Genomic DNA, 16949 nt, shown 5'->3' on the forward strand with positions numbered 1-16949 from the left:
TAAACGAAGGCACAGTTAGAACTGTGAAAAAACTGAAATTTCTATTAGGCAATCGGTGATTTCTGGATCTGTCAAGTCTGCATCATATACTAGAGATGTTACTAAAGAAAAAGTGGGAAAACCGGTCATCATGTGGCTTGAGGGCAATGCACAAAAACGATCAAACAGCAATCATTAGTAACAACTGCAGAGAAGATCGACTTATTTTCTGCAAGCACATATTAATGGGATTGCGCCAAAGGCAAGCGTTTCCTAACATAAAACTCAAGGACGAGTTTGCTTCTGGAGATACATTGCCGGTCCATTGGATTGTTAAGTTTTGTTTTTATTCCACCGAATACCACATCTCTAATTCAACCATTGAACTACAAGTGAAAAGAGTAATTTAATATTTTAAACTCTTGCAACTTGCAGAGACCACAGCCGGTTAAGTACCTTCCGGAGCTTGTAATATTGGAAAATGTAGCAAAAGGGTTCAACTTCATTATTCGACGAAATCGTGTAACCAAAGTCTAAATATGCTAATTCATCATCATTCGATTTTAACCTGTTAACCTGCTACATATTAAATGCTCTCTGGGTTTCAATTCAGACTTACTATCATCTCGAAAGGTTTCTCTTCAATTATATGTATATCTCACACTTTGATCGATATTTGGTAAAGAGACAAGCTTTTAAACAGTTTTGATTCGATTTGAACAAGTTTTGGTCATAAGGTGGTGGGAAGTAGGCGTGGTTGCAGTCAAATTTTCACAATTTTCGCACTTTCACATAGGAACTTTAAAAAAATGTTATGTATCGAATTCGGTTGTACTCGGTCGAGCAGGTACAGTGATTTCACCTTAAAGTGGGTGGCGCTACAAACCATCGTCCAGTTTTGACACTGCCTCCTTTAAAGCCTTCTTGTGCCATAGTGGAATTTAAATTTAATGTCTCTGGAAGAATTACTGATTTATTAAACTTTTATTAGTTTCTGATCAAACAGTTATTTAAAATCGGCATGTTATTGTGCCCAGAAATATGTGCACCAAGTTTCATCAAGATATCTTAATTTTTACCCAAGTTACAGCTTGTTTAATTTGATCTGAAGTATTCGTCATACAACTTTTTGAAAACCTTATGAGCGATTTTTGTCACTTCATTTTGTCCTGCGCTGCGACCTAGTAATCGACGTACACGTCCCCTTCCAAGAAGCTCATTTGTCGAAATTGTTCAGATCGGACCACTATAGCATAAGTATAGCTGTCATACAAACTGAAACGATCAAAATCAAGCTCTTGTAACTGAACGTTTTTTCTTGTTTAATATTAATAATAGACATATAATTTGTTGCCAAATATTTTAAAGTGGGAGTCTCCATTAATTTTTATTACCTCGCATATTTAATAAAATAATATCAGTGTTTTTGCACGAACAGCTGCAATTCTCATTAAATCGAATTGAAATTGAAACTAATCATTTAGGTACTTAATGCTTCCCTTTCAATTGCCACAATGCCATGTTTTATACCACATCAGCAATTTATTGCCACATTTACTCCAGCTACCGCAATTCGCTAACCCATCGCTGAATTTAGTACCGCGTCATGAGTTTCCAGCTCGTTGCCGCTGCCAACAGTCGATATTTCTACACAAAATTTTTGCAGCGTCACCTTTTTCGGTATTCGCTAAAGCACCTACGTTGTTAACTCCTCATTTAGTGCCGCTACAGTGCAACTATACTCCTTGTTGTTATTATTGTCACTGTCTGAATGCATGATATTACAAGCCTTTATTTAGCCACTAGTAGTGTTCTCGTGTAAACAACAAATTAAAAGAAGCATGCGGGTCTCGCCAAAGTGATCAATTTTAAATTTGGCATTACCAGCCATTAGCAGATGAAGCAGCGAGGTATGCCGAATCTTCCCTTTGCTAATAATTGATATAGTGCCTTTAGTTGTTTTCATACGCTTGTGAGCTTATGATGAAATTTGTTGCAATCACGACCGTGCAACACGATCGAACAGCAGTTAGTTACGCTGATATCTTTAATGCGCCCTCAGGCGCCATTTAACGACGCCGTGTCTGAGGTGGTGCGCATTGTGCGCCTGGGCTCGATGCTGTAAAGGTGCCTAGTAGCGCAGTAGCTGCAGTATGACACACCACAAGTGTCTGAGGAAAAGGAGTCCCCATTGTTATTGAGTGTCGCTCACCAAGTGCATGCCGCAAGGCAGTTAGTTCACGTCGCCACCACTAGTAATAACGAGCTATCAGCGATGGCTTGATATTACACAATCAACACTCAGAGTTCGGGCTGTTGTTTGCGTCATTGTTGTCGTATGTCTCGCGACTTCAATAGTAGGTTTGGTCAGGCGGTTAAGCGGGCGATAAGCCAGTTCACTCGCCCACACAATCGTCGACTATTGTACATTGCAGCGATCTGTGTTGAAGGTGAAACGCTACAATGCCAGGCAGCAGCAGAGCAATATCAGTGGCAGCAACTGCAGCGAGCGACGTTGAAAGTGATGTCGTCTTTGCTGCAAGAGTTCCTCTGTTTGGTGTTGATGCCGCCGGATCTCGTTGTCCAGTGCGTTTGAGTTGGATTCCCCCATCCCCAAATGCTTATTTACTCTACTCTTTGAAAATCATGTTATTACACGGTCGCACTTTACTAACTGCTACTTAATGGGGGCCTGAAAGGCAATTTTCATGCCTTGTTACAGTTTGACGTTGGGTTCGTTCCAGTTTGTCTTCTATTTCCACTTTTATTGTTGCTGTACGGTATTGTTTTGGTGTCCATAATGAGCGCAAAAGTAAGTGATTTGGATCACTAATGTCTTGCGGTTGTGTGTTTCGCTTTGGGTTTCCGTAATTTCTGATGTGATATACAAAAGATGACGGCAATCATTGTACTCTAAGGAGTGCTGCAACAATCCCACAAATGCGAGACATGGAATTTACAAATTGGTTTATAATATACAAGTCCAAGGAGCTTTCCAAAGAAAACATGACTTTTTGAATCTTGCCTCCCACTGGTGGCGCCATCTATATGTCGACTGGTGCGTTAGAATCTGCTATCTTATCGATTGTCCAGTGAGAATTTAATGATATTTCATAGATTAGAAGTGAAGGTATTGCGTTTTAAGTGTCGGTATGTTTGAGTTACCCGTACCAAAATGAGCTTTGAACAAAGAGCCGACATTAAATTTTGTTTTAAAATTGGTAAAACTTTTACCGAGACAATTCAATTGATGAAACAAGTTTATTTTTATTAATTTTATTACTATTATTGCCTATCCCGTAGCAGAGTGCACAAGTAGTTTCAACGCTTTCAAAGTGGTCGTGAGGATATAAATGACGATCAACATGTGGGCCAATCAAAATCCGTGATCACCGGAAATTCCATCGAAACTGCGCGTGAATTCAACAAAAATCAGCCGAAATTATCATTGAAATTCATGGATATGAAATTGAACAGCTCCAAATAATCGATTTCTCACATTCTGATTAACCATTTGGGCTTACGAAAGGTGTGTGCACGGGTTGTTTCGCATTGACTGACGACCAAAAATTGCTCAGAATCTAACTTTCGAAGGAAGCTTGTGACGGTATATTTGACCAAAAATCTCATTTGAACCATTAACCACTCCCCGTATGCATCGAAAAATGCATTTGCCCATGAAAGGAAACCGTTTGCGGACGTAGAGGCTTGCACCGGCATACTGGCGGTCAAACCGGGTCAAAACGTCAATGAGTCAAAAGATTCGTCAACGAGTCAAAAGATTCGTTCCACATGCTTTTGGGCAGTGAAAAAAACTGTATTGAAGCAGAAGCAGACCATTTTGAATAAAATAAATTGATTTTGCCGAAAAATCCATTTGTTATGTTTTTTTTTGTACACCTTCGGGCTTTTCAGCACATTTAGAAGGCTAAGGCAAGAACGTCGAATACTATTAATCACCTTTTGCTTCACACAAGTCCTTAAACGATCGGGTGTTGATCAAAGCAGCACGCACAGCTTCAATTGGTAGTGACGACGCTGATCGAACTAAAGATTTTTGGGGCTGTGAGGTATTCCATGTTCTCCGAATCTGACCACAAACTGGGTTCAATGAATTTGGAAATCTGCACTTCCAGATGTCTATTTTTTAACCCATTTTCACATAAATGAAGAGGTATAATGCCGCAGGTGGATGGTGGCGACATTGAGCCCTTGAATTAACTTTTTTTGAGTCTTCGGAAGTTGTTGCCTAAATTTTGTTATCTTTCTTATTAAGAAGTTCCTCAGTGGTGAACGTTTTTTTCATGTGAACGAAGTATACTTACATTCATGACAGATGAGCACATGCCACTGAAGAGCTCTGCATCTGTTGAGCGCATTGTCAGAAGATGATAAGTTACCCGACAATGGGCTGTCAAGTGGATATCATCTCGAACAAGTCTTGACACTCATCTGGTCGATATATCCATTTCCTTTGATATAATTTTCTTTTTTTTCGTTGGGGACTTGCGCGAATGTATTCACGAAAAGATTTTATGGCGGAAGTGATTCGAGCCACGCGGCCATTTCTCTTTTTGTCGTCACCTAAAACGCTAGAAATGAAATTCGCTTTCAAGTAGTGAAGTCGGTGTTTTTAACATCGCAACCATTTCATCATGTCTTTCAACAACTTGTTCATTTTTTTCAAACCAACTTTTTCTTCTTTTGCCGTCACCTAGTCTACTTTATTTTTATTGCTTCGCATGCGCCTAATTGTATTTGTGCATATTTTTTGATAAATTTTAATGTCAGGATGCAAATAAAATAACAACCAGTCCTACTAGATAGCTGCTGTCTATAGTAGTCTGCAAAATTATGGCAACTTGCCCATCCTTGCACTTGTCCTTGGGCTTGTGATTATAATGTGGACATACGTAAGTGTATACCCACGCATGTCTGCACTTTATTATAGCTGTGTCCAAGTCAACATTTTCCTTTGCTTACTCATAGTTTGGCGCGTATAACTTGTTATTGTGTGGGGTGCTGCGACCACTCTGCTGTAGAAGGATTCCGTAGCTAAAGATTTTGCTTTAACCCGTCAATTCAACATTTGACAAATTTGGACCAGTGAATATAACTGAGGTTAGGTTAGATAACATGGCTAATCCCTCAGCATTCCTAGGAATCACACTTAGACTGTTATGTATAGTTGTTGGGCTGGTCTCAGCCCCAACAATCCAGTAGTGAAGTACAAGAAGTCAACGGAGCTAGAACGAGTTACCATTCCGTAGAATATTCTAGAGCATCCAGGCTCGAAGTCATTTAAGTACTCAGATTTTCTGAGTTTGAGAGCAGCTCTTTTCTCAGGTAGAGCAGTAGAGCGGATATCGGAGGTTAACTTGTAGGTACTCCTTGAACTATTAATAATGCTCCAAATTAAAAATTTAGCTAGTAACTGTAATGCATATCGAGAATTCTGTTCTAAATAAAAACATTCTTAAACCATCGCATTACGGTTAAACCTTCTTTAAATTTCATACAAATGTATAGTATATTATCATATTTCAGAAGAAGAATGCGTCGTTTACACATGGTTGTAGTACGAAGCATTTGAGACTCTCTCCATCACTGGCGTTTGCCAAAACGTATGGAATTAATTGCCAACGCCCATTAGTATTGGCATTGGCGCTTCCGCAACGTCATGGTAAATGTGCACTCGACCAACTCTTCATTGCAGACTTTCACTTTTGACGTGAATTTACGCTGCGGGGATGTGTGCTTTTATCAGGCAAAAAAAGTAAAATGTATTTTATGTATACTTTTAATTTACATTTTTTAATTCATGTTAATAAATGAACATTTGTTGCACTACTTTTTTATTGTCATTGTAAAATACTTCAGTACATTTGTTATTTCACAAGTTACAACAACGGTCGAACGACGTGAATTGTTAATCGGTTAAACTAGTTACCAAATCCTCTTAAGTAAAGCAGCATTGGACCAATTATTTTCATTAGATTAGAATCAGATCAGTCGGTTTGGTTCGTTTGATCCAAAATCGATGGATGTCCCGTGGACAGATATTTGCCTATTGTGTTAACCATGAACATTAAGGGATCATTAGGTCCTCATAGTTAACGGAAGCGTTTTGAGCTTAGCATAAATTTATTACAACAATCCAAGCCACTTCGGTACGATCGCCGAAGGTGTGTTTACCAAGATATATCAACATCTGTCTGATAAATGCCGGACAACGGAGGAGGAAATGACAAGAAAATTCCAACTTCACTTTCTCCGTACAACTTGGCAACAACGTCTAACAAAGTATTTAATCGCAATCATGTGAACCTATTGGATAGTGTCAAGTCAGAATGCTTACCATTGCGGCGAGATTGATTTGCTTAGAGCCTGTAATTTGTAAGACCTCTTACTGGTAACTCTGGGCAGAAGAAGAATTCGCACAAGTTGTAGTAGTTGGAAAATGCTTTCTTAGCTCACTGGAGTTTCAAAGGTCCAGCGACAAAATAGATTGTAAGGTATGCAATCGAAGCGGTGGATAATTCCAGTTTGACCCTGCTCAGGTCTGCTCATATACCCTGCTTTCCTAAGTCTAATAGCAGCCTTCAGCCTACTACACCTACTTACCTGCTGTCTCTCATCTATCATGCGAGCAATGCCTTGCTTACTGTCTCCTCGATGTCTGCCTCTCAAAATAGCTTACTCTCAAGGATAAGCCCGAATTAGTTTGGAAATTCTTTTGAGTCAGAACAAATTTAAATTTTTACAGGCGGCAATATGTACACTGAAGTGGTTAGCTAAGGAGTGTTCTTTATTGGCGTATGCACCGATTACGCGGTTACAGCTGACTTTCATTGGAGCTGACTTTTATGTGGCGGGTCCCAAACTCAGCGCACAACCTTGGGGAGGGATGTTTCGCCTACTCTCCAACAACTTTCCTCACTTGCGTGAACTTCTACACTTAGCTGCATCCTCCGCTAAGAAGTCTTAAGAAAGAGAAAAAGAGGAAAGAGGCAAAAGCTGGAGTTCCGATTCAATTATTCGCAGTTTCAACTTCAATTAAAAGATTAAATACTAGTTTCCAATATAATACTCAATATTTGCAACATGGAGTACTTTGAGATATTTTTCAAAAACGAAAGTAGTTTCTCCTTGATAGTTTGAAGATTTAGTCTTAGGGTCCTAGCTATTTAATGTTATAGGGTAGTGACCCCACAGGAATACATTTTGCATATCTGCTTGGAATACATCCAATTTTTGCAGGGTCATCTAAATACACACACAATCATAGATATCGACATCTACTCAAACATATGTATTTATGAATATAGCTCAGCTGTCGCTCAGTGTTAAATGCATTGTTCAATTGACTGTCTATAAATTATGTGGCATGCAATGCATTAATTATGTCATTAACAGCTTATGCGAGCAAGGCAAGCAACCGTTTTTGTTCGTGCAATTGTACAGTGATGAGCTGGTTATGAGCAGCGCAAAAAATATCCTGTGTATACCAGACAGTCGGGTTAATAAATATGGGGAATTGTGATTTCGCATAATTTCCATAATAATTTATAATGTGGCAATAATATTCTGCTCCTCACCGCATTCGGCGCATAACATGAAGTATAGGGTCTACCAACAAGAGAGTCATGATGTTTAAATGAAATAAAATACTCAAATTTGTTCGAAATGTGTTCTGTTTTGTTTTATTATACGGATAATTTTATGCCATTTATTATTTGAGAAAAAAAAAATGTCATTCAAATGGCCACCACGGCTCCGTTTGCATATCTTCACTCGTAAAACCAAAATTAGGGCGTGAATTTGCATTAAAACCTTCAATAATATTCAAGCGTTGTACCAAGGTAAACGTTTCATGATGAAATTATAAACCTTACTGAACACACTGATAAAATTTGACATAAATCTGTAAAAAATTATAGCCGTCGTGAGCTGTGAAAGTCAAGTCATCCCTATTAGTAGACGCTGTATGTAACAGTTCAAAATGATCAGAGTGACGAGTTCGGACAATTTAGGGGTTACATGTGTTTTCTCGGGTAAAAAACAACCTTTTTTCAAAAATTTTTTTCTTATATAAAAAATTAAATATTTTATAAAAAAATTTTATTGTTACAAATATACACTATTAACAAAGAAATTCTGAAATTTTTGGAAAAAAAAAATAATTATCGGGTGACACCTCAGGAAAGAATGCGCCCGTTTTGGCAGGATAACTTCTTACGGGATCATCAAAAATGAAAAAAAAAAACAGTTTTTTGTTAAAACCTTAACTTAGAACTTAGACAAAGGAAAAATAAAATTGAAAATTGGATTTTTACAAAACATTTTTATAAATGTCGCGAAATTTTTCCAATTAGTTGAAATCGAAAAAAATCCTTCATCAAAGTCTTTAAGAATTGTATCCCAAAGACCAGTGTAAAATTTTGTGAAGATCGGTTGAGTAGTTCTCGTGAAATGGTGCTAACCGGTTTCAAAAAACGGCACACTTAGCCTAGCTAGCCTCGAGTGCACAAGTTCTCAAGCTTCTATCTCCAATACTATTACTCGGATCAACTTTAAAGTGTAGGACGAATATTCTAAGAAACCCGTAAACCCATATAACCCCTTCAGTCAAGTCCGTCTGTCTGTATATATGCAATCTAATCCCTCAATTTTTGAGATATTATTCTGAATCTGTAGCAAATGTCCATTTCATCTCAGGAAGCTGTTATTAGTTGGAATCACCGCTATAACATTTAGCTGCCACACATATTCAGCTGTGGGCCAAAAGTAGTAAGACTTTTTAATTTAAATTTAGCGTGAAATCCCAATCGTCGAAATACATTTCTTTTTGTATGTTGATATGACATATGTGGCAAACTTCACAAAAAAATAGTAGTTAGGGTTTAGTATTTGCTTGTCTTTCTGAAGTACGTAAAGTGCATTCAGCGACCTTTACGTTGAGTGAAATTATTCGACATAAAAGTTCCATTAAATTTTGTGTGCGGAATAAAATTTCTGCTGCCGAGACGTTCAGAATGTTGGAAAAGACCTTCGGGGATAATTGTTTGTCGCGAGCAAGTGCTTTTGATTGGTACAAATTAGTCAACACGTCAATAAAATAAAAGAATTAGTGCTTGTGAAAACGATTAGATCTTACTAGCATCGTTGAAATATCGGAAGGAAACCATTTGAAACATAACTTGTGTCTAAAAGACAGCGTCGCGTTAACGTCCGCTTTTCAACTCCCATTTTGACATAGAACGTGTTATTACTGGCGATGAGTCGTGGATCTATGCTCACGACCCGGAAACAGACGATCAATCGGACGAATATCGTGGCAAAGGCAATCTGAAGCCGAAAAAAACACTTCAAAGCAGGTCAAAAATCAAAGTTATGTTGACAGTTTTCTTAATAATCGAAGTGTGTTGGCCTCCGAATTCCTTCCGACCGGCGAAACTTACAACGAGGAATACTATTCGAAGCTATTCGTAGAAAGAGGCCGAAATAATTGGCTGACAACTGTTGATGGTGGCACCACGACATGCACCGTCACATACACTTGATTCTTCATGAGTTTTTCGTCTAATTTAGCTCTATCCGTCTTCTGGACTTCTGGCTCCAGACTACGTGGGTGAAGGGGGATTACTGTGAGGGGAATGATTTAGTTTTTGAAGAATAAATTAAGAATTTAAAAATTATGAAACAAGTCTTACCATTTTTCTCTCATGGTAACATTATTCAGTAAACGCTTACTTATTCATTAAACTTAAACTCATGATTATAGGGTTTAAAAATTCAACCAACGCCCCTCGGTAAAGGTAGAAAAAATAATGCAGCAGTAAATAAAAAAAAAAAAAAATTGTATGCAAAAAAATGCCATTTTAAATTTGACGCTCAAACATGAATTTATGCAAAATTAAATTAATTTGCGACAACAACAATCACGGAACATTAAGACTGCCTCGTTGACGCCCTTGGCGCACCGACACAATCCAACATCCGTGCAATAATCATATGGAAATGCAAATGCAGCACCACGAGTGTTAAACGGGTTTGGTACGGCTGCCGAATACTGTTACGTAATGAATTGTTTCGAGTGCCGCACCGCGCACTGTCAACGGCAGATGTCCTTTCTGCGGCTGCCAATAAAGGTGGTTTCGCGGCTATCCACACCCGAAGGAGTGAAGGGCCGCTGGTGCACTATGTATGTGTGCAAACAGACAATGGCATGTGGATGAGCGGTGAAGCGGTCGCTCCATGTTAGTATGTATCTCTGTTCTTAACGCTGTCATATTGTGGCTGTGTGGCATTTCAGTTTATTGCTCCATTTTTTAAATTTGCATTGCTTTTGTTGAGGCACTCACTTAAATTATGTACTTCACTTTATTATTTAATGTTTTATGATAAATAAGAAGAAACAAACATGCAATGTAAACACGAAAACAAGAACCGAAACAATAATGTTCTTCACAAATACAAAATATTTCAAACAAAAATAACAATTTATGTTAAAGTGGTCTGATATCGGCGATTCCGACAACTAAACAACTTCTCGAGTAGAAAGGGATGTTTGAAAAATTATTTATTGGCGTAGACACCACTTACGCGGTTATGCCAGTCGGTATTCCTTTCGCTATTCGAGATACCAAATGCAGTCAGGTCCTTCTTCACTTAATCTCTCGAACGGAGTGGAGGTTTTCCCTTTCCATGTTTCCCCCGTCGGATACTGCGTTGAATACTCTCAGAGCTGGAGTGTTTTCATCCATTCGGACGACATGACCTAGCTAGCGTAGCCGCTGTCTCTTAAATCGCTGCGCTCATCGTTCCGTTTACGTTATTCACCGTTGCCAATGAGTAAAGAACCATGAATCTTCCGCAGTACCTTTCTCTCGAAAACGACTCATCAGCTGATGTTATCGTCATGCCTCTGCACCATATAGCAGGACGAGAATGATGAGTGACTTGTAGAATTGAGATGGAGCCGTGTGTAAAAGTTCATGCGGGTGAGGAAAGTTTTCTGAGCGCCATTCACTTGGGAGTGGCCGTTAACGATTCTTCTGGTCTTAGATCAAATATCCTCTGGGTGGCCAAAACACATTCGTTTGAAGGCGAGCTAAGATGAGAAGGCGAAACATCTCTCCCCAACTTAATATTTATCTCACTGCATTTTAATAAAATCCTATTCACAGTTTGTACATCTTTAATCGGTTTGTGGGACCTTCTACCACTGACTGCTTAGCATTGTTGCTCGTACTGGCGGCTTTACGGAGCAACTGTTAAAGCAAGGGAGTTGTCGCGTGTTCCCTGTGTCAGTTTCCACTTCATAAATCATAAAGTTTCAGTGTTCCTTCGCCATGGCATTCGCACGTCCGTTGGAGATATATACAACAACAATACTTACTAACTTATCAACTTAAGTTGTATGCAATATTACAGCACACTTTGAGGCTGCAGTCGCGCATTTACAACAACAATGTAAATAGTTGCCATTGTACAGTTTTTATTTATCATTTCGTTTTTATATTGCATTTCTTGTCTTTACTCACTTTCTGCTGTCACGTTTGCATTCTTCAACAACCATAACGACACCTTCAGCGTGCGACTCCGCGAAGTCATCTCCGCTTGACTGTAACAAAATTTGTGATAGCGCTGCCGGCATCACAATTTAAAATTAAAAGCGTCAACACTTGGTGCGCGCAATGAACACGCTCAGGGACTATATTCTTAAGTTTGTTTTTATTCTTCTGAGAGTCAAAAATAAAATATCAACAAATGAAAGTAAGTAAGAACAAGCAAAACTGTTAACTTCGGCTGCACCGTGGCTCTAATACCCTTCCCAAGTTCAAGTTTTCCGTACCAGGACGTAAATTTTAATCAGTCACTTGGTAAAATATCTATATGCAATAGTGGTCTGTACAGATAATAATATTTTAGGAAATAGAAGAGTTATCCAGAATAATAACCTATGTCAAATTTTGGGAAGATACCATAGCAAACAAAATTATTTTCAAAATTATATGCTATAGGGGCTTTTTATCGAAAAAAGGACTGGTGTAGAGTTTCAGATTGACATGATAAAAACTGAGGGCTTAGGCCGCTTATAACGTGTGATTCAAGTAGATGTACTCTTTTCAAGAGCCTTTTTGGACAGTTCGCGCGTCAGACGTGTCGAGCTATCACGCTATTTTTGTTCACTATTGTTTGACATTTCTGTTAAGAATGTACTTAGCTATGTGTATGTAACGGAAGATAATCTTCAAAAAACTAATGGCAAAAATGTTCTTTCGAATGATAACAAAATTTTCCATTAAATTTGGAGTTTATGTGTTTTTACTTTGTAAAAGTAGGGAACCTCGAAATGAATCATCCTTTATAATTATTCTTCATACTATAATGCGCGATCAATTTGGTCATTTGAAAATTACCCGGCTTGAGACATATGTAGATAGTGCTACTAGAATCAATTAGGTTATAATTAATTATTAGCCTTCAGAAGGCGCCTGTATAATATTGACAGCTGTCGGATGTGAACCAACTTTTGCTGTTATTATGACAAAAATGTATAAAAAGGAATTTTGCATGTTGATAAAATATAGCTTTTTGAAGGAGAAATATATAGTTGAAGCAAAAACTTGGCTTGATGATGATTTTCCGAACACTCACATCAATATATCAAGTATTGCTACGTGGGGATATGAGCACCGAAGACGGTTAACTTACTGGACGCCACAAAGAGACACATAAACTCGATAAAATACCGTAAAGTGAAGTTGTTCGAGATAGCAGACTCTCTAAAGATATTAAGTGACCTAGTACAGCATGTCAGTCACAATATATGATACATATTTGGGCATGAGAAAGCTCTGTGTAAAGTGGGTGTCGTGCAAGCTCACTTTTTACCAAAAACAACGATGAGTTGATAATTCGGAGCAGGGTTTTTGCAGATGTTCGAGCGCAATAAACCTGAGATTTGGCGTCGATATTTGACAATTGATGAGGCAAGGTACCACTCCACTCCGAAGTCCAACCGGCATTCATCCGAGAGCACTGCACACGATGAACTCGCTATAAAGCGTGGATGAACGCAACAGTCGGCTGGCTGGTGTCGATATTTTGGGGCGCACATAGAATAATTTTATTTGCCTACCCTTATTGACTACCTTAAAAATGGAAGGATCATTACAAGCTAGTATTACAAAGCATTAATGGACTATTTGAAGTACGGTCAGAATTGGAGAAAAACGAAGATCTGTTTCACTAAGCTAATGCATCCTGTTACAATTCAGTGAAACAGCTTGCAAAAATCCATAACTGTGGCTTCAAACTGCTTCCGCATCCAACGTATTCTCCTGATCTACTGCGACTACTTCCTGCTCTCATATCCCTAAAGAATGATAATTGACGACGAATGAAGATGTAATCGCCGAACCTGAGGCCTATTTTGTATTGGAGGACAAATCGTACCAGAGAGAGAAGAGCTCATATGTAATCAAAAATGTTATACTCTTGCAAATTGCAAGAATCAAAGACCGAGAAATTCATGTCCAGTTAAAAACGTTTTTACATTAGGCTTAAAGGGGCTCAGGGTAGTATTGACTCCTTTCATCATTTTTGATACACAGAGATGCTAATATCAAGAAAGGCTTTTTATTGAATTTTAATTGTATATCCCATATATTGACCCACAGTTTTGGTCCGACGCCATAAAAAAAAATTTCAAAAAATGTGTTTTAATATTATTGGGACTTTTCAAGGGACCTGTTACGTGCAGGTCTGTGGATGTGAACTTTGGTTAGTATTGTGCATAATAATCAACTTCATTAAAATCGTATTAAAATTAAGTAGCAATTTGTGCCAAAAATCGTTCAAAATCAGTATTTAAAGTGAACTTAAATGTGCTCGTTGTCAGCAATTAAGATAAGATAAGAGGTGTTTAGATAAACTACATTTAAATAGCAATCAATGTGAATGGTGCTTACCGGAATTGCATCATCTCATTTTCAGTTTTATCTATATATATACATTTGTATGTAAAATATAGCCCTCACTTAGCTGGAATATCGATGCTTGTGATTTCGCTGTTGCTTTGATGATTGAAGCGATTGAGATCAAAGCAAATATGAATGCACTCTTCGCATTTCGTAAACATCAGATGAATCGCAAATGAATAACAGAATTTTTTGAATCAATTCTGAAAAGTGTGTAAAACATCGCGAAGTTCCATCAGCATTGCTGGAGAATTTTGAAACAAGCATAATGCACATACTTTGTTAAATATAAAGATATGCATACATTTTAGAAAGTAATAATCCGAAGTATTGATGGCTATTTTTATGTTTCGAGTGAAATATGTATGTACTTGTAAACTATTCACATGATCATGAGCTTTTAGTTAAAATTCCGGCTTATAAATATAATCCAGTAATACAATTCATACATATTATAAACTGATTGGACCTTATCAGTGTAGCTTTAGACCAGAGTATCCACCATAGACCAGATTTTCATGATATGTCAAATAGTGCAGAAGACCCTAGACAAACAGATCACTTTATTGTCGATTTCAGAGCTGTGGACATAGCAATCTGTCTGAGCTTACAATGTACATGTATAGGCAACTGGCGAAGTTTTGTGTTCTCGGGTCGGGCCGACACAAGCTTGTAATACCGAAGAGGAAGGAACCAGTCTATTTTGCAGGGCCGGGAAAAGGTCGCTGATGAAGATCGTGCCTGCGATTTCGATAAACACCGACAATGTAACTTGTGTGCACAAAGTTTTGAGCTCAGACTGTCGACTTAGTTTTCGTTTCATTGCGCAGATGTTAAATTTAAACAAATCTGTGGTTCATGATATTGTGGCGGAGCACTTGAACATGCGCAAGGTGTGCGCGAAGGTGGTCCCAAAAGTGCTCACTGATGACCAGAAATTGTGGCGAGTGGAAGTGTGCCAGAAAATTTGAAAATGTGTGAAAGTGACCCCCCATATTAAATAACGTAATCACAGGTGATTGGCCTGAAAAGGCCAATGAAAAGCAAGCATATTTGGACGACAGAGGGGATCTAAGCAGCATGTACCTCGGCACTCAAGGGAATTCTGGAGATTGGATTCTGTGGCGCCTTCAATGTTTGGAAATCGCGCTGACACCGCTGTATCGACGAAGAATGAGCCCATTTTCAAAGTTTTTAAAGAATGGTAACGATTGGTTCAATAAATTTTTTTTTAACTTTTTCTATTACCAGATAAACCCTATTTTCCGGCTTACATCGTTTCCTCAATTTTTGTTTTTTGAAAAAAAAATTTTTTTTTACATTCGACTAAATTAGTATTGTCGCCTTCAAAATAGTCCTCATTTGCATTACTTATAAATTCAATTACGAAATTTTAAACAAAAAATACCCAATATTTTCCTGAACACTTCTTCGAAAGTTCGACTACACCTGAACTACATAGATCAATCTTTATTTGTTTCCAGATAAATTTGTATCAAACATGAAACCGCTATATAACGAACAAAGGTAAAACGAAAATGCTATAGCTGAGCCCTCTCAAAAAATTTCATTGCAAAAAGTTAAAATCGAATATAAATACAAAATAAAAATTTTAATATTCACATATACATACATAGCATACAATGAAGCATGAAAAACTTGAAATTTTGATATTAACCTAGTTGCTTCATTCATAGCTCTCGTTATGGACTCGTTGGACATGCAAATAAATGCACGGCGCATAAAATTTATTTCCTTATCGGATCAATTAAATATGACGCGATCACTTTGCAAACGTGTATGTATGTACATGATTTTCCAATAAGAATAAAATTTTCAAAACAAAATCCACTACATTGGAAATTCAAATGTTTTTTTATTTAATGTGAAGTACAATCGATACAATTAAGTTCTGAATATAACATCTTCAAATGGCCTCCATGACTTCTTTCGAATTCGATGAACACAATTTTTAAGGACTTTTACCAATAAATTGAGTCGTATGTCTTCAATAGCACTTTCAATATTAACTGCTAAAGTTGCACTCTAACGGCATTAAATCATAACTTCTTGGAGACTACTCAATGTAACAATTTCATGAAATAATGGAATCTCCAAACTTTACTCGCAATAATTCGAATGTAGGGTGATCTAAGTAGAGGTACTTTTTTCATTAGCCTTATTTGACAGATCATGCGTAAGTCGCGTCAAGCTGTCACGTTAGTTTTATTCGGCATTGCAGAACGTTTAAAAATCGTTCAACTTTAATAATTAAATTCACGTTCTGTAAAGAATGTGTTTGGTGCGCTTCGCTCAATTTATGTTCAACATAATTGGCCTACTGAGCGTACTATTCTGAACAACATCGCCCATCTTGAGACCCAGCATTCATTATTGTATAATATTCGAATGAGATTGTACCGCGGAAGGTCGATTCGGCGTATAAAATACAGCCTCTGCAAGAACTGTAGCCGATCGACATTCCCAAAAATTCCAAGAAAATCTGTCGTTTCGAGCCAAATTTTATTCAATGATGAGACTCGTTTCTGGTTCAATAAATATGTAATAAAGCGAAATTGCCGCATTTGAGACGAAGAGAAACCTGAAGATTATAGAGCATGGCTATGGAGACCATTATCACGCCATAATACATAACTGACTATTTGATGCTCAAAACCGACGGCGCCACTCCCTACACATCACATAAATCAATGCATTTATTGAGATATATCTTCGGTGAAGAGATGATTTTACGTTTTGCGCCGGTCGATTGACCACCAAGATCACATCGTTAGACTTTTTCCTGTGGGGATATGTAACAACTAAAGTATATGCGGACAATTCCGCTTCGATTCACGCTTTGGACCATAACATCACGCGTGTCATTAGTCACTTACCAGACGAAATACTCGAACGAGTCATCGAAAATTGTACTCAACAGATGGACCATTTTCAAAAAAAGGCCAAGAAATGTTTTTCGAA

Source organism: Bactrocera latifrons, unplaced genomic scaffold (genome assembly GCF_001853355.1).
Source record: "Bactrocera latifrons isolate USDA-ARS-PBARC rearing strain unplaced genomic scaffold, ASM185335v1 scaffold_50, whole genome shotgun sequence".
Lineage (NCBI taxonomy): Eukaryota > Metazoa > Arthropoda > Insecta > Diptera > Tephritidae > Bactrocera > Bactrocera latifrons.